The sequence below is a fragment of the Acomys minous genome (genome assembly GCF_964271855.1).
Source record: "Acomys minous genome assembly, chromosome: 8".
Lineage (NCBI taxonomy): Eukaryota > Metazoa > Chordata > Mammalia > Rodentia > Muridae > Acomys > Acomys minous.
In genome coordinates this window covers 113,059,025-113,075,550 of record NC_140489.1, presented here as the reverse complement: position 1 = coordinate 113,075,550, position 16,526 = coordinate 113,059,025, and the positions used below count along the sequence as shown (strand labels likewise).

At 44.2% G+C, this 16,526-nt stretch overlaps 1 long non-coding RNA gene across 3 annotated transcripts in view; it reads right to left on the bottom strand.

Moving 5' to 3' along the window:
* Positions 1–13,798: 13,798 nt before the first annotated feature.
* The window catches only part of LOC311603879, an 86,042-nt gene continuing 83,314 nt past the window's right edge, over positions 13,799–16,526 (bottom strand). For all 3 annotated transcript variants that reach the window (XR_014781304.1, XR_014781305.1, XR_014781306.1), the window contains exon 3: positions 13,799–14,630. This is a non-coding gene — a long non-coding RNA (uncharacterized lncRNA). The remainder of the gene's footprint in view (positions 14,631–16,526) is intronic.

Sequence of the window (16,526 nt, the reverse complement as noted above, 5' to 3'; positions counted from 1 at the left end):
AATCTGAAATTTAAGCATATCTAAGAACAAGTCAAATACATTTTAGATTTGTGACCATAATATATTGAGCTGAATAATGATGCCTTTAAATTATTCTTACACCATAACTTTTCCTTGCTGATGAATATAGGCATTCTGTAACCAGATCTCTTTATTCTACAGGACATTCTAATGAATTGTGTCAATACTGCATGCTGTTTCATCTGAAACCACTAGAATTCATCAAGACAAGATGAATCAGGTATATTGAGATTTAGTTGGGAGTGCATAAAACCAGCAAAATGGCACACAGATTTAGTGTTCGTGCAAATATTAAAGATTTTTTTTAATTCCTGCAAATACAGGAACTCCAGTCAATTCTGTGTTGAACAATTACCACCGAAACTGTAAAAGTGTGTGCATAACTGTGTATGCTATATTATGAGTATCTTCCTGACAGAGCATTTCCATATTGTTTTGGGCATCATTGTGAACCAAGTTGTCCATCTATAATTTTACATATCTGATAATTGGAAGTTTTGCACAGACTAGCTGGTATTTCAGATTTTGTTTCTCTTCCACTCTCTATAGGTTTCTAGTGCCAATCGTTATAAAGTAAGTTCACATCATGATTCCAAGAGTGGCCCTGAGCCTCGTACTGAGTGAGCTGGCAAAGGTAATGTAATTATTATACATTCCAGGTAGACACCGCCATATTGGAATGGCTAGCAACAATGTCACGGCATGAAGTGGCTGTAAGCTATCTAAAGATGTACCAATAAACTCCAAATCACCATCTCGCCAACTCAGCCTCCTATGTACAGATCTCTGAAATGCCTGAAGTCTTTTCTGAGCAACTCTATACTTGGGGGGTTGGAATGGGAGAAAAGGAGGAGTAGAAAGAAACAGGTTTTTTCTGAGCTTTGATTTATCTTTTATTTTTGTTTTTGTTTTATTTGTTTGACAAGGTCTTGTGTATCCCAGGATAGCCTTAAACTCACTTGTAGCCAAAAAAAAATTACTTTGAACTTCTCATCTTTCTGCCTCTACCTACCAAGTGCTGAGGTCATAGGCTTGTACCACCACATCTGGTGTATGTGGCCTTAGAGATCCACTTCAAGGCCTCATGTACACTAGGTGAGAGGTCTATCCATTGAACTACACCCCACATTGATAAGACCCTTTCGGGGCTTTTGGCAAGAGAGGAACCTTGCAGTATAAGCATCACTAAGGCAATCTGTCTCTACAAGGAGTTCATAGCAACCTTAGAGCAGAGACACAACCTTCAGAGACCATGTTGTATGGCCGTTCTCATGGAAAGATGGGGACCCTGAGCTTGTGTGGCTCCTTAATAACAAGGCTGAGACTAGATGCTCATATACTTTTTCCGGAACTCTTCTTTCCCTGTGCTTTCTCAAGAGCCTATGATTTGGAGAGCTAAATTTATGTCCTGTGTATATTAAATGGAATAAAATGCTAGAAGACTCTAGATTTCATTTAGGCGAAGTACCAAATAATACTGTCCATCCAAGGGCTTGGCCTTGTAGCCACTCATGAAGTTCCCAACAGCTGAGACATGTTGCTGATTTGTTGACTCCTATGTGACAGAGATAAAAATCCTATCCCAAAGTTGTAACGTATTCATAAACGTCATGTTGTTTGATAGCAAAACAGTCACTCCCTACTTCAAAGAACAAAAGGATTAGTGGATGCTAATACGCTAATGTTAGCTTATTACAAGTGTGTCATGCTGTGGCTCTATTCTGATGTGTGCCTTGAGACACAGATTTCATATCACTCACAAATTACAGTATCTATTCAGCTTTTATAGGCCGCAGTCTGCTCCACACTAATATTTCAATTTAATCATTTCTATCCTGAAGATTTATTATGTCTGACAATCCACACATACCATGTAATCAAAACAACTTAGACATTAGACATCTGGGCCATAGTGTGCTGGCCCTCCTTCATGATACAATCACTTATTAAATGCTCCTGCATGCCAGACACCATGATACAGAAAGAACAGGCAGGAGATGCTGAAAAGAGGTTTACAGAGGTGACTTAGTTGAGCCATTTCTCTTTAGGAGAGCTCTTAGAGTGTGGAAGAAACAGACACCTGGCTCAATTATTGTACTGCAGTATGGTGGTCTCTGAGTGGACCGAGATGGGAAACAGGAAGCCCAGCAGGATTGGACTTCAACAAGATACTGGGGGAGCTCCCACATGAGCCAAGACTCCAAAGAAACCACGCATCATCCAGAGAAGATGGAGGACATTAAAAGAAGCACCAGCTCTAGAAAGTTTGGGGTGTTGGGAAAATGACTGAGTGCTTCTTTGGATGGGCCTATAATACTTGGGACTTGGAAGACTGGAGCAGGAGAAACACTGAAACTCAGGGAGCATCCTAGGAAGGTTCTGGGTGTAGTACCATGGAATTTAGAGTTGCTCCTGTAGGTGGCACTTTTAGGTGGCATCGGGGCATAATCAGGTCTGTTTAGGAAAGCTGATAACAGGAATCAGCAGGTACTATGTTGTATGCATCAATGGAACAGCAACAACTTTTGTCTGGGCTACAAAACTTGCAATTACTGTGATTGTGGCATCTATTGTTAAAGAATCCTAAGAAGTGTCTTCTTATGACTAGGTCATTGTCAATGTCTGCAACTGCAATATTGGGGCTATCACAAGGCTACAGACACCTTTGCCTTATTTCAAGCCGTTGTCCATAACATAGATTCCCACAGCATTCACATAAGCAAATGGCATGTCCACAGTGACCTATATTTGTTTCTTCCTTCCTATTTTTTTTCTTTCTAGTGACTTTGTATGCTTTTTCCTTTTTCCTCCTCTGCTCTAGGTTGGCAAATAACCAGGATGTTGTTTCGAGACAACAATGATGTAATATCACACAGGAAAACGAAGAAATCACTTGTCCCAGTGAGAAAACAAAGGCTGGCATATTACTGTAAACAGTCTCATGATCTCCAAATCCAGAGCTCATTGGTAAAAGCTAGACTAGAGGGGGAGAAAAGAGTAAACAAATGGGGCCTCTGTTTACATCCAACACCCTGTCTTAGGACCCAAGCGTGGGGCCAGGCCTATGATAAACACCCGACACAGCCAGCTTGCGAGTCTGTTTGCTAGATGTTGGAATGGCCGAAGTCTGCAGAGATAGCAGGACGGATAGAGACTCTCCCTCTACCACCCTGGAGCAGCTCTGCTTGGTTTAGGGGTCACCCACGAGAGATAAAGGAAAAAGGAGCCAATGGCTTCCACGTCTATGAAAAAAGCTGAAGGTCTTGACTTATACACTGTCATCTCTGCCAGCCAAATGTGCCCAAGGAATCTTACCAATTCTGAAAAGCCACATTCATCAGTTTCTTCCTATCATGTGTCAGTATAAAGATGGAGAGTCAGACATACGGTTAGCAGACCCCTCAAACACCTGCCCCTCTAAACAAGAGGCCAGACATAGCTTAAGCAGAAGGCAGCAAATGTCAAATAAAACATTTTATCCAGAAACACTTAGATGTTTAGGTAAGCAACAAATATCCTTGCAGAGCAAGTACATCGTCAGCATCGCATGGGACAGTCTTGCAACAAAACACCTACTGTTCTAAAACCAAATAATTGCAGCCAGGCATGGTGGTGCAGCCTGTAATCCCAGCACTCAGGGAGGCAGAAGGCAGGGAGATCTCTGTGAATTCAAGGCCAGCCTGGTCTACAAAGTGAGGCCAGGATATCTAGGGCTACACAGAGAAACCCTGCCTCAAAAAACAAAAACAAAAACAAAAACTCGGCATTGCATACTTTCTGACAATCCTTAACTCCATGGAGAACGAACTCATGTTTCACATCTGAGTCAGGACCTCAGAATCCCAGATACGGAGGAGAACTTTAAAATCAGTCAGTCCAGACTCCACCCAGCTGGAGTTCCGGACAGACGCTGGGACTCCCTGCTGGACTCTGGGTAGAGCACTGAGAGTGGTATGGAAGAATGGGGGGGGATGGGAGGACCCAGAGGGTTCAGGAGCCCCACAAGGAGACCATCATGGCTGGCAGATCTGGACCTGGGGGGGGGGGCCTACACAAACTGGTGCACCTACCAAGGACAATGCGTGTAGCACCTAGACCCCTCTATTCATATCGAGCCAATGGACAGCTCTTTCTCCACGGTTGTGGGGACAGCAAAGACTGCCTCTGACATGAGCTCTGGTGTCCCCTATTTGACCACTTCCACTTGGTGGGGAGGCCTGGTGGCTCTCAGGCTGTTCGGATGAGATCTGATAGGTATGGTCATATGATGGGGGAGGAGGTCTCCTTCTGTCACAGGTCTAGGGGAGGAGAATAGGGTGGAAGAGGAAGGGAATGGGGAAAGGGAAGATACAAGTGAGGGGATAACATTTGAGATGTAATCTGAATACGTTAATATAAATTAAAATTAAAGGGAAAAAAATCAGTCAGTCCATCCACTTAAAGTGATCCATGATGAGAGTGAGGTGACTCAAAGTCACTGCTAACTAAGAGGAGGACCAGGGGACAAAACACATCTTCAGGTTCCCATTAGCAGTGTTTTTCCTCAACCCTTCACACTGTCACCCTAAGCCTTTCTTGTCCGTTGGCTCACTAACTCCCAAATTACTCAAAATTCCCCAAAGGCAAAAGAATTATTTTTTTTAAATATCTTTTTCCAATGCTTTATGAGCCCTGGCAGAACAATCGATGTAGAGGAACTGGCCATGTGGCTAAATTACCTGGACACCAGCCACCTCTCTCCGCTCACATCTCCTGTGCTCCGAGCTCTGAGAGCCCACTGTGGCTTTCTGTTTGTTTGTTTGTTTGTTTGTTTGGGTTGTTGTTGCTGCTGTGGCTGGTCCAGGAGGCTGGCACCAGCCGTTAGCCAGGTGTACAAATTATTGTCCGTCCCCTAAAGGCTATAAACTGTGGTTTTCTGAATCACACAGCTTCTGGAAAGAATCCTGAAGTAATGGGGTCAAGGAAAACACACCTGAGGCCTGGGGCCCTGTGAAAAGCAATCCTATTTCAATCAGCTCCCTCTGTAACTAGCCTTTGGCCAGGGCTGCCTACAATGAGCCAGTTAGACTTGGAAGAATCCCAGGCTCTCCTTTCCCCCTGCCTCCCTCTTGTGGACAAGCAGGCAAGCAAGTTACACAGTGGACACAAGGAGGGGATACGACCTCCACAGCACAGACTGATAGCTCTGCCGTCTTTATCGCTTACAGTATATGCCGAATCCGTACCTGACAAAATGTGTATCCCGTCTCACGCCTTACACAATTTTATCACCCAGGACCTCTTCCCAACTCCTCTAACCCCTAGCTCCACCTCCCTATTTCCTTCTGTTACAACTCAATCAAGATGTTGAGTTCTTGGAGTCCCAGAGCCCCAGTGATTCCTTATTCTTCTGGGACATGTGCTATGCCACAGAGGAAAGACCACGCCTTGGGAAGCAGCAAGCCAGGATGCCTGCTGCTGAGCATCATTTTTGTTTGTTTGTTTGTTTAGTTCTTAGTATTTCTTCTTCTGCTCACTTGCTGCACGGTTCCAGCTGGTGAAGCAGACCCCTGATTCTGTCCATCTCACCAGTGAGGAAGGGGGGCCTGAGAACTTGAAGTAACTCCCATAAGCTCCAGTGGAGACAGTAGGATTGGGACTCAGGCTCAAGAAGATCTGCCTGTAGACTCGAGAAGGACTTTCTACACTGACGAAATGTTCTGCTTATCCAATATGGCAGCTCTCGGCTATAAGAGGCTACTGGGCATTTGAGATGTGACCGTTGCAAAGAAGGAAGTGAATGTGCACTCTTTTCTACTTTTAACTTAAACAGACACAGATGACAAGAAGCTTCTCTGGTAAACAGGACTATCTAGAACATAACCCCTGTATTATTCTAGCTAGCCGGGCCCCATATCCACCCAGCTGCACATATGTCTCCCTTGCATATATCAGGGATATATTTAGTTCCATCACCCTCTTGGACCTCACTGCACATTAACATAAGGTAGATCCTGACTGGAAATTTGATGGCTGCTCTATGTCCTGTATGCTTGCATAAGACAAGGGAAACTGAACTGATAATACGGGAGGCATGGGCTCTTTGCTCTGTAAGTGACAAATCACATCATTTCTTGCAACCTTTTTTTTTTTTTGTCCTGTTCAAGGACGGGTCAGTACTCCATGATCTTAAAGGCCACATCCAGCTTTACAGCCTGTGGTTGGAAAATGTTCCATGGAACTCCTCTTCACCCTCAAAGGGACACATGAGGAAGCAAGAGCCGCAGGTGAGGAGTCTGGCACCAGCGCTGATTACCTGGAGGGATTGTCAGCAAGCATGCTTGATTGTACACACCCAATACCCCATAATATATAGGGTTCCTTTTTTAGCATCCTAATCAGAAATTCATTTGCATAATTAACATCTTTAGGAATAATTGCAAATGACACATCTGCTCACGTTGCCCCCCTCCCTGGCCAACTATGTGTTATAAACATAGTTTCTTCAGCTTTGTAAACACCTGACGCCTGCCCTTTGCTTATCGCTGTTGTTACTTGACATCTTGGGGGAAGTTATGACCCTGCGTGACCTATCTCTCTACAGTCTCATCCTGTTGGGAGTTGAAATAGTTGCTTTTCTATTGCTGTGAAGAGGAGCCATGACCAAAGCAAGTTATAAAATAAACTATTTAACTGGACATTTGATTACAGTTCCAGAGGGTGAGTCCATGACGATGGTGCTGGGGAGTATGGCAGCAGGCAGGAAGGCATGACACTGGAGCAGCGGCTGAGAGCTCATATCCTGTCTGCAAGATGGAAACAGAGAGAGAAAGTGGGTCTGGTGGAGGCTTTTGAAATCATAAAGCCCATCCAACAAGAGCCACACCTTCTAATCCTTCCCAGAACAGCTCTACAAACTAGGGACCAAACTTTCAAACGTGGCCCATGTGACCATTCGCACGCAAACCACCACAGAACACAACAGGGCCTGCTAGCAAATGCTTATTAAGACTAACCGCAGAGCACGGCTATTAACTTTGGCTCCCTGAACCAACATTTCAAAGAATACACAACGTTTTATAAACTTCTGGGTGGAAAATAAAAGACGTAGTTATATGTTCTGGGGAGGAGGTCCCCAGCTTCCATCAGTTTCAACAGATGTCCATAACCACCACCACCACCCTGCAAATGGCTCAGAATCGATACCATATGCTTTTACTCATATGAAATTCCAGGATAGAATATACACAGAGATAAAGGCTTTCTAAAGAGTAGGGTATAGAAAAAACAGAAAGATGAAGAGTGATATCAGATGACGGATGTCTTCTTCTTAAGGGGATCCAAATATTCTAAAACGGACTGATGCTCGCTACTCATCTCTGTGACTATACTAAAAAACCACTAAACTATATGCTTTAAGTTGTAGGTTTGGTGGTATGTGAGCTACATTTCAATCAGGCTGTTTAAAAAGAATAGTCAAGAACCACTTCGGAAAAAAGAGCCATGAGCTATAGAGACCTACAAAAGACAAGGCTGGGTTCTCTCTGTTAACAGAAAGTCTTGAATGACACCAAATGTAGACCTGGTTTGACTTTAAGACCAGCTAACAGCTTCCTTGATGGCATCAAGAGGGCTCTCCCCATAGCGTTCCTCAAACCGTAATGAACATAAGAGTTCCATGATGATCTTTTAAAAATTCAGTGGCTTAATATTCTCCTGATGGTTGTGTGGTAATTGCTTCTCATCGCAGTGACCAAATTCCTTAAAAATACAGCTAAGAGGAAGAAAGAGACAATTTTTGGCTCAGAATTTCTGAGGTTTCTATCCACGATTATACGGCAAGGCTGTGGCAAAGCAAAGCGTCATGCTGCTGGGGAACAGTGGAGGAAAATGGCTTATTTTATGGCAGCCAAAAAGCAAAGAATGAGAGAAGGGTCCAGGAACAAGATATGAACATCAAACCTCATCAGTGGTCTCTTTCCTTAAACGAGACAATACTTCCTCAGGCCTCATCACTGGAATATCTCCTCATGGCCATCACTGGACCACCTTCTCATGGCCATCATTAGACTACATCAGTGAATGTAATGGCCTTGTTATCTGCTTTCTAGTCTCCATCCAGGAACCAAGTCTTCAATGTATAAACTTTTTTTTATGGTGGAAGAGCATTTTTCATATATTAAAACATAACACAGCTCTAGAAAACCAAAACTATGTCAGCATCTTTAATGCTTCCCCTAGATTCACATGCCATCTGCTTCCTTGTGACATAGAATTTCCTGAAAATAATAGTCCTAGGCACACTTTATTCCCAACCAGGACTTTCTCTGCAGTAAGCTTACCTGCACTCTGCTCTATGGGCTAAGCTAAAGGACTAGGTTAAGCTAAAAAGCTAAAGGTTTCCTTTACAGTTCCTCATTAGTAGCTTCAAATTAGCTCATTTGTTTTAGGATGCTCTGTTTAGCCCTGGTCCGACTTAGCCCCTCAGAGAAGACACTTCCTTCCAAAGGCACACCTACTTCAAATATAGCAAGCAAAATAGTTATTCCCTGCATGAGTGCCAAATGTGAAGCATCTTTATTCAATCTGTTGGAGGTTGGTCTGGCTGCTGCCCAAATGAGCAGACTCACATACCCCAAAATGTCTGTAACCTTACCGAAGACCTTGTTCCTGTTTGGCCAATAAACAGCCAATACACCTGGGCAGGGCAAGTGAGATAGGCATGGCTAAGGTTCTCAGGCTTTTGGGAGAAAGACCAGAAGAGATGAAGAGAGAGCAGAGAAGGAAGAGGGGAAGGAAGGCCACACCATGGCTTAGGTGGAAGAAGAAGCACATGGCCAACATGGGTAGAGGGTTTGGCCAAGACGAAGAGCATTAGCAATTATTTGGAATTATGGATGGGAGGTATCCCATTAGAAAATATTAAAATCAGATGCCAATAGGACTGGGTCAGAGTATGGGATACCTGCCCCAATATTGGAGATAGTTTAGGGGATTAATATCTGCCCTGCCCCAGGTTAACTAAGGCTATTTTAAAATATAACAGGTGTCTGTGTTTCATTGATTGCTAGCGAGTTATAAAATACCGCCATAATAATAATTATAGGGCTAATAATAAACTTTTATTAGGTCCTACTTCTAAATTAGCTGCAACACATCCCACTTCAGTTTTGTTTCTTTAACAGTAGATAAGGAAGAAGCCAGGCAATGGTGGCATACACCTTTAATCCCCACACTTGGGAGGCAGAGGCAGGCAAATTGCTGTGAGTTCAAGGCCAGCCTGGTCTACAAAGTGAGTTCAGGACAGTCAAGGCTACACAGAGAGACCCTGTCTTGAAAAACAAAACAAAAAAGTAGATAAGGAAGCAAGGAACCCTGATGTTTATTTTGAACCACGGGGGTTTGGTCTAAAGAGAGAAGGCTGTGTAGGTGGCCAACCTCAAGAAAGAAAAGAGACCCCTTTCCTGGCTTATCTACACAGAACAACTGTCAGAGATGCTGTGCTTTGGACTAAGTGGCCATGAGAATTTACAAGTCCTACACCTGAGATCTGTGCCAGCCTTGCAAGTTATGATCAAATCCAGAAGTACTATTTGAGATGCAGGCCTAAGGCTTTAAGATGGCTTCCAACTTCTTCCCTCTTCAAACACTGCCATTACGCCACTAGGAAAGGACACCGGTCCATCCCGCCACATTAGGAAAGCCACCACGGAGGCATCCTTATAACAGGTAGTTAGTGCCTTCTGCCAGGCCCATGAAGGAAACCATTGTGGATTCTCTAGTTCGACACATTAGTGATCCAGGTGAAATAAACAAAGGAGCCACTCGGCCGATCCAATAGGACCTCAGCCAATAACAAATCATATGACTTTTAGTAGCTACATTTGAGACATTGACATACCAAAAATAGCAGGAAAACTGGGCAAAGACATATAACTTGAGGTCCTTTTAAATGTGGCCCTTTTCTTTCAGAAGTCTGAGGAGGTACTAGGCAAGCCCTATTTAAGCTTTTTCTTCCACACATACATGGCAATGTCACCACACATGCAGCTTTCGTTGCTGATTTGCCATGTGAAGAAGGCAGGAAAGGCCCCACTAAGGATCTCTTTGGAATTTTACAGGGCTTTTCAGAGGGCATCTTGTTTGAACAGCAGCAGGGGTGTTAGATGATTCACTGTGCTGGAGTTAGGTCACATTTCCTTCTTGTTATGACGGCTATGATTGAGAAGTTAAGGCTGGAAGAGTGCTAATGCAGGAGGATGCCAGGAAAGAAAGAAATTAAATAAGGTGTTAGCAATGAGGAAGGAGCAATATTCCCCTACCCTGACTCTTAACACATGGCAAAGGTCTAATTCGGGGGTAAAGGATGTGTAAGAATTTGTGGTGTTTACTCTACCTATTTTTAACATCACTGGGTTTAGAATCACCATGGAAACACTCTGGGTGTGTCTATGAGTGTGTTTCTAGGAAGATTTAACTGAAGAAAAAAGACCCAGCTGTAGAGGAATGTTAATTCAGCAATATGGCTGCTCTGGCAAGGGATCACACCCAAAGAACTTCTAGGTCTGTGTGATCTAGCTGGAATGCAGGCATCACACACACACACACACACACACACACACACACACACACACACACACACACACCTTTAATCCCTCTGGCTGGAATACAGACACACTCTTAGTACACACATTTAATACCAAACAATGACATCTAATTGAGAGGCAGACAAAGTGATGAATCAGAGAAAATGTGACAGAATGTGTCAGAGACAGGATCCACCCAACTCTCTTGAGAACAGACAGGAAGCAGAGGCTGCTTAAGAGCAGTGCAGGGTGAGAGGGGGGTGGAGTTGATTTCTGTGAAGTTTACTTGAGTTCATGCAGTCAGTGCATTTCAGTTCAGAGGCAGTTTTGCCAAGTAGAGCAATTCAGTCAGAAGCAAAGGAAGCCAATCTGGACCAGTCAATTGGAGAGGAGTTTGAGCCAGAACAGCTGGGTTGAACCAGCCAGCCAGAGTTCAGAAAGGGTCAGCTCACTCAGCATTAAGTCTCGAAGGTTGAAAACATTCTAGGCCTAGGTTAGCAGGCTAGAAGCTGAAGTCTCAAGGTCCGGGATTATAAAAGATTAGATTGTACAGAGGCCAGAAATTTCCAGGCCTAGGCCTAGGGATAATTAGAAATATTCTCGGCTCAGCCCAAGCCATCTGTTCATAAAAGCTTTGGTATGACTCTCATCTCATCCCCACATCAGAGGAAGTAAAAATAACATTTACACCCAGCCTGTATGTAGATGACAGTGTCTCATGGATTGGGGTCCCCAGCTGAATGAAAGCAGAGAGCTGAGCACCAGCACTCCTCTTTCTCTCTCTCTCTCTCTCTCTCTCTCTCTCTCTCTCTCTCTCTCTCTCTCTCTCTCTCCCCCCCGCCCCCCGTCCCAGCTATGGATGAATCTACTCCTGCAACCATGCCCCTCCCTCATCAACTGTACCCTCATCAACCCACCCTTCCTTAACATTGAATTAGCTTGATATTTTGTCACAGCAACCAGAAAAATAACTAATAGGAGATTGTTCAGCTATAATTATTGTTAGTGTTTTTGGTTAAGTTTGTTTTGGGTGTTACACTGGAGATGGAAGCCAGAGCCTTTGACATGTTAGGCAACTAACTGCTCTGCCACCGAGCTATATCCTCAGCGTGAAGGTCTAATTTTGAGAGAAGAGAGATGATGTCAGAAGCTGAAAGAGAGAGCTGCTAAGTCTGGTCTAGTTGCTTTAGAGGCCAGGAGGGAGAGCTGGCTGGCAGTCTATACTTCCTTAATCTGTCCCACATTGCCATGCATACAGAGAATCACCTGCTTTCCCAGATGGGAGGAATGTGACTTAGAGGTTTCTCATTCTCAATGAAGGGCCCGTCATCAGGTAAAGGTTCCCTGACAAGCCAAAACACTGTATGACACCCTACCACCACACCACCACCACCTCCCCTGCCTCAAAACAAAAGCCACATTTTTAGTAGAGACTGTAGGTGGAGGTGAGATGCAAATATTCTCCTCCCTCTGTCTCTGCAAGGAATTGGTTCCAAGACAACGCCCATCACTTGAATGTCAACAATTCCCAGGTGCTCAATCCCCTTCTTTAAAGTGGCATAGTAGGGACTGGAGAGCTAGCTCCACGATTAAGAGCACTGGTTGCTCTTACAGAAGACCAGGGTTCAGTTCCTAGCACCCACAGGGTGCCTCACAATATTCTGTGTCTCTAGTTCCAGAGGATCGGACATCCCTTCTACCTTCTGCAGGCACCAGGCATACAAGTGATGCACATACAGACATATACACATGCAGGCAAAACACTCATACACATAAAATTAAAAAAATAAATCTTTATAATGACAAGTTCACATCTAACCTCTGCACATCCTCCTGTAGACTTTGACTCACACTTACAGCTTAGTTGATTGATATGTTGCCTACTTTATATTTTACACTTCAAGATTGCTTGGGATTATTATTTTTTTTTTTTGGCTTTGGAATATTTAACACATGTAAATGATACAAAAAGTTGTTGTTATTCTGTATTATTTAAGCAATAGTAAGAAAAATATGTTCATCATGTACATTGTACATGTAAATAATTTTAGCCCACAGCTGATTGAACAGTGGGCCCAGAAAGCCTGAACGTGATGGACTAAGCATACATCCATAAGCATCACAGCGAGGCTACACGAAACAGCCATTTTCCCAGTTCAGCTACTTCTTTTGTGACATGGTCCTGTGCTGAGTTCCCCACAACCTAGCCTTTAGTCTGACCTTAGGGAGATGCTGCAGCAACTAATTTCAGCTGCACAATTTGACAGTTTGGTAATATCTCGTAACATTGTAGAAAATCCTTGTGCCCTAGTAATTCCACTTCTAGGTACACACCTGGGAGAAAAAGATTTTCACAGGGGTCTCAGCAAAGATGTACATTCCAGCATTTTCTGTAGTAAGGAAAACACGCTTAGAGGTAAAGTTAAGTAAATTAGGGCTATTTGAGCATTGTGATACAATGGAGCAGCTAAAATTGAACTAGCTTTGTTAGCATCAACATGGATTAACTACCAAAAGAACATTTATGTTTAAAAAATGTTTAAGTGTAGGAGTTGAATATGTAGCTCATTAGTAAAGTGCTTGTCTAGTAGTAGGCAAGAAGTTCTGGGTTCTATTTCCAGCAGCACACACCTCCTAAGCTATGCATGAGTTGTGCGGCAGAAGGTTTAAAGTGTGCATGTACAACAGTGGTTCTCGACCTATGGGTCACAACCCCTTCACCACTGAAATATCAGAGATTTACATTATGATTCATAGCAGTGGCAAAATTACAATTATGAAAGTAGCCACTTCATATTTTTAAGGTTGGGTCACCACGGCATGAGGAACTGTATGAAAGGGTCACACCATTGGAAAGAACCACTGATGTACAATATCCCACACGGGTTAATAAGGAAAGTGTAGCCCTAAAGAATAGCACATACTCTTTTGGCATTGAAAAAGTAATTTTAATGAAGAAGAAGAAGCATGAGTTATAATGTTACAGTACCAGTTCCCTCTGATAGGAAGGGAAGAAAAAGCAAGAAAGTGGGGAGGCAGAATGATACACTACCACATGGAAAGAGAAATGGGGAGAAGGAAGAGAAGACGTGGTGTTGACTGGATTATTAGGTTGTTGGTGGTGGTGGTTTAGTTTTCTCATATGTTTAAATTATGCTAAATATTTAAAAATTTAAAATCATGGACATGATTGAGAGTGCCGCCCGGCATGCCTGAGGCTGTTGCTTTAATTCTCAGAACCACTTAAAGGAAAGAAGGCAGAAAGAGAGGGAGGGGAGGGAAGTGAGGGGAAGGAAGGGAAGTGAGGGGAGGGGAGGGAAGTGAGGGGAGGGAAGGGAAGTGAGGGGAGGGAAGGAGGGGAGGAAAGCAGGCTAGGGGGAGAGGAAGGAAGGAAATAGGCAAATAAATTGATAGTAACTCAACAATGAAGGCTTCACGCCCTCTGGAGAGGCGCCCCTCGTCTCTGGGGGCCTCCTGGCCTTATTAACGCCTCATGTACAACGAGCACATCCTAGAATGCAGTGCTGAAAGGTACCTCTCCTCACTCTCACACAAGCGCATCTTCAGTGCCATGCACCTGCTTGCCTCTGGTCTCTGCCGGATGACATTAGAAAGGCTAAGAGGGGAACGGGGAAAACACAAAGCCAAAGCCTTTTAAGACGTGAAGAAACACTCCCATTGCAGCCCACTTTGGAGCATTCCGTGTTTCTGTCACCTCAGGCATTCCGATTCGCTCTGAGCAGCTCCTCCAGACACAAGTCATTTAGCCAGCCGACAAGAGGAACAATTACAGCTGGCTTAAAAGATTGGTTGATCTCTCTGGTGTCTATTTGCCTGCAGTTCTGGCTCTCTGACAAATCGAGTCAGATCAATTCGTACCCTAAAGAATAAATGGGAGGGTCTGATTATTTTCTGGTTCAACAGAAAAGCATTTCATTTCAAAGGGCTGTCGCACATTTCTTCTGAGAGACACGGAGAACAGTAGGTCTGTGGAGAGCAAACGGCAGGGTCTCAGGAGGATGGATGACTGACGCAGCTTCTCACCTACATTTTGGAGACAGAGATAGGAAATTGAGAAATCAGAAAGTTCTCACTGACAGGAACCTCTCTACATAGCTCTTGTTTAAGGAATGTTTTCTTTGCCACCTCAGAAGCAGCGAGTCTTTTAAAACACCTGCTAGAGGTTTCAAAGGAATGAATCCCAATTCTACTAGCAGCAAGTTCTAGAAAAATGTGTCTATTTGATGGGCTGAAACAGGAGGATTACTCAGCCCGGAAGTTCAAGAACAGCCAAGAGCAACATAGTGAGAAGGAAAGACCATAGGGAAAAAGTTATCAAGGCGGGGCGGAGCAGCTGGGAAGATGACTCAGTTGGTAAAATGTCATGGTAACAAGTGCCTATAACTTCAACACTGTGGAGGCCAAGACAATACAATCCCTACATACAGCTCTTTGCCCAGCCAGCCTAGCCGAGTGAACGTGCCTCAGGTTCATTGAGAGGCCTGCCTCAAGATAAATCCGGACAATCATTGCAGAAGAGAGAGCAGAAAGATTGTAAGAGCCAAAAGTAGTGGATGCTACCTGCACTGAAACCTTACTTGCTGGAAATGACAGGGTCACTGGGCACATGAACTCAAAGAGCCTGGGACAGCATGTGTGTACGACACCTGTACAGGGTCTAGCAAGTCAAAACTCCCAACATCAATAGGAAGGCATGCACGAAGTCCCACCTGAGACACCATTAGGAACTGATGGCAGCTAGCAGGGGAGGGGTGGGGCGGGAGTAAGTTGTCTTCAGGGATGTGGTCCCTAACAGGCTACTCACCCTCCAGTAAATGATGCTAGCTAGACACATGCACAAACAGGCAGCACTAAGTGGACTTAATGGGTTTGAAGAGGGGGGAGAGGAAGAGCGAGAGAGAACACATGAAACTGGGAGGGAAAGTTGTAGGCGGGGTATAGGAGAAAAGTCTGGAAAGGAGGGGACTGGGGGGAGGGGATTTGATCAAAACACATGATATGCATGCATGAAATTTTGAATGAATGAAGCTAAATGAATAGAACTAGAAAAAAAGAACATGCCGAGTGAAGTAACCCAGACCCAGAAAGACAAACAGTCTATGTATCCATTTATATGTAGATAGTAGCTGTCAATTCAGTGACAACCAAGCTACAATCTATAGACTCGCAGAGGTTAGGTATAGAGTAAGGAACTAAGTAGGATAGATAGATCTCCCTAGGAGAGGCCCCAGCCACTGGTCCGCCACAGAGCTGGAGAGAAGGCTGGGTAAGTGGAATCGGAGGACAAGAAGGACAGTGAAAACTGTTTACCTGATATCCTGGCTGCTGTGGCCAGTAGGGTTGCAGGTCTAGAGCGCCTCTGGGTGTCGGCAGCTCAGATAAAGGGTTGGGATAAAGGAGGAAGGCTGCGCCCCATGGGCACTTAGAGGGTCTCCGGGGAACAAAGGTAGAGCGGAAAGGTGGCCCCCTAGAGGCTTGCGGTTTCTAATTAATTACTTGGATATTTTTAGATTCTAATTTTAGCAGGTCTATGTCAGTCATCTGAGCGGCAGACAGACATATTGTAGCAAGCTCATTGAGATGTATCCATTGCAGGTCAACATGGGGGAAAGGCTTCCTGAGTCATTTTCACCTACCCTGACGTGGGTGCCCTTCCTTATACAGATTTACTCTGAAATCACATTTACGCTCTATCCCTCCACAGAGGTTGCATTGATTCAGAAGCCCAATATTGTACGTTATCATTTGCAGCTTACGTGTTTCCCAAAGGCTCCTGCGGTAAAGTCATGGTCCCTATGCAAACTTTAGAACTTGGGGTCTAGTCAGATAAAGTGGGTCGCTGGAGGTCTATCTATCTTTGAAGAGGCTATTCTCTGCCCCCGCCCCGCACGCCCCCCCACATCCTCTACCTGCTGCGAG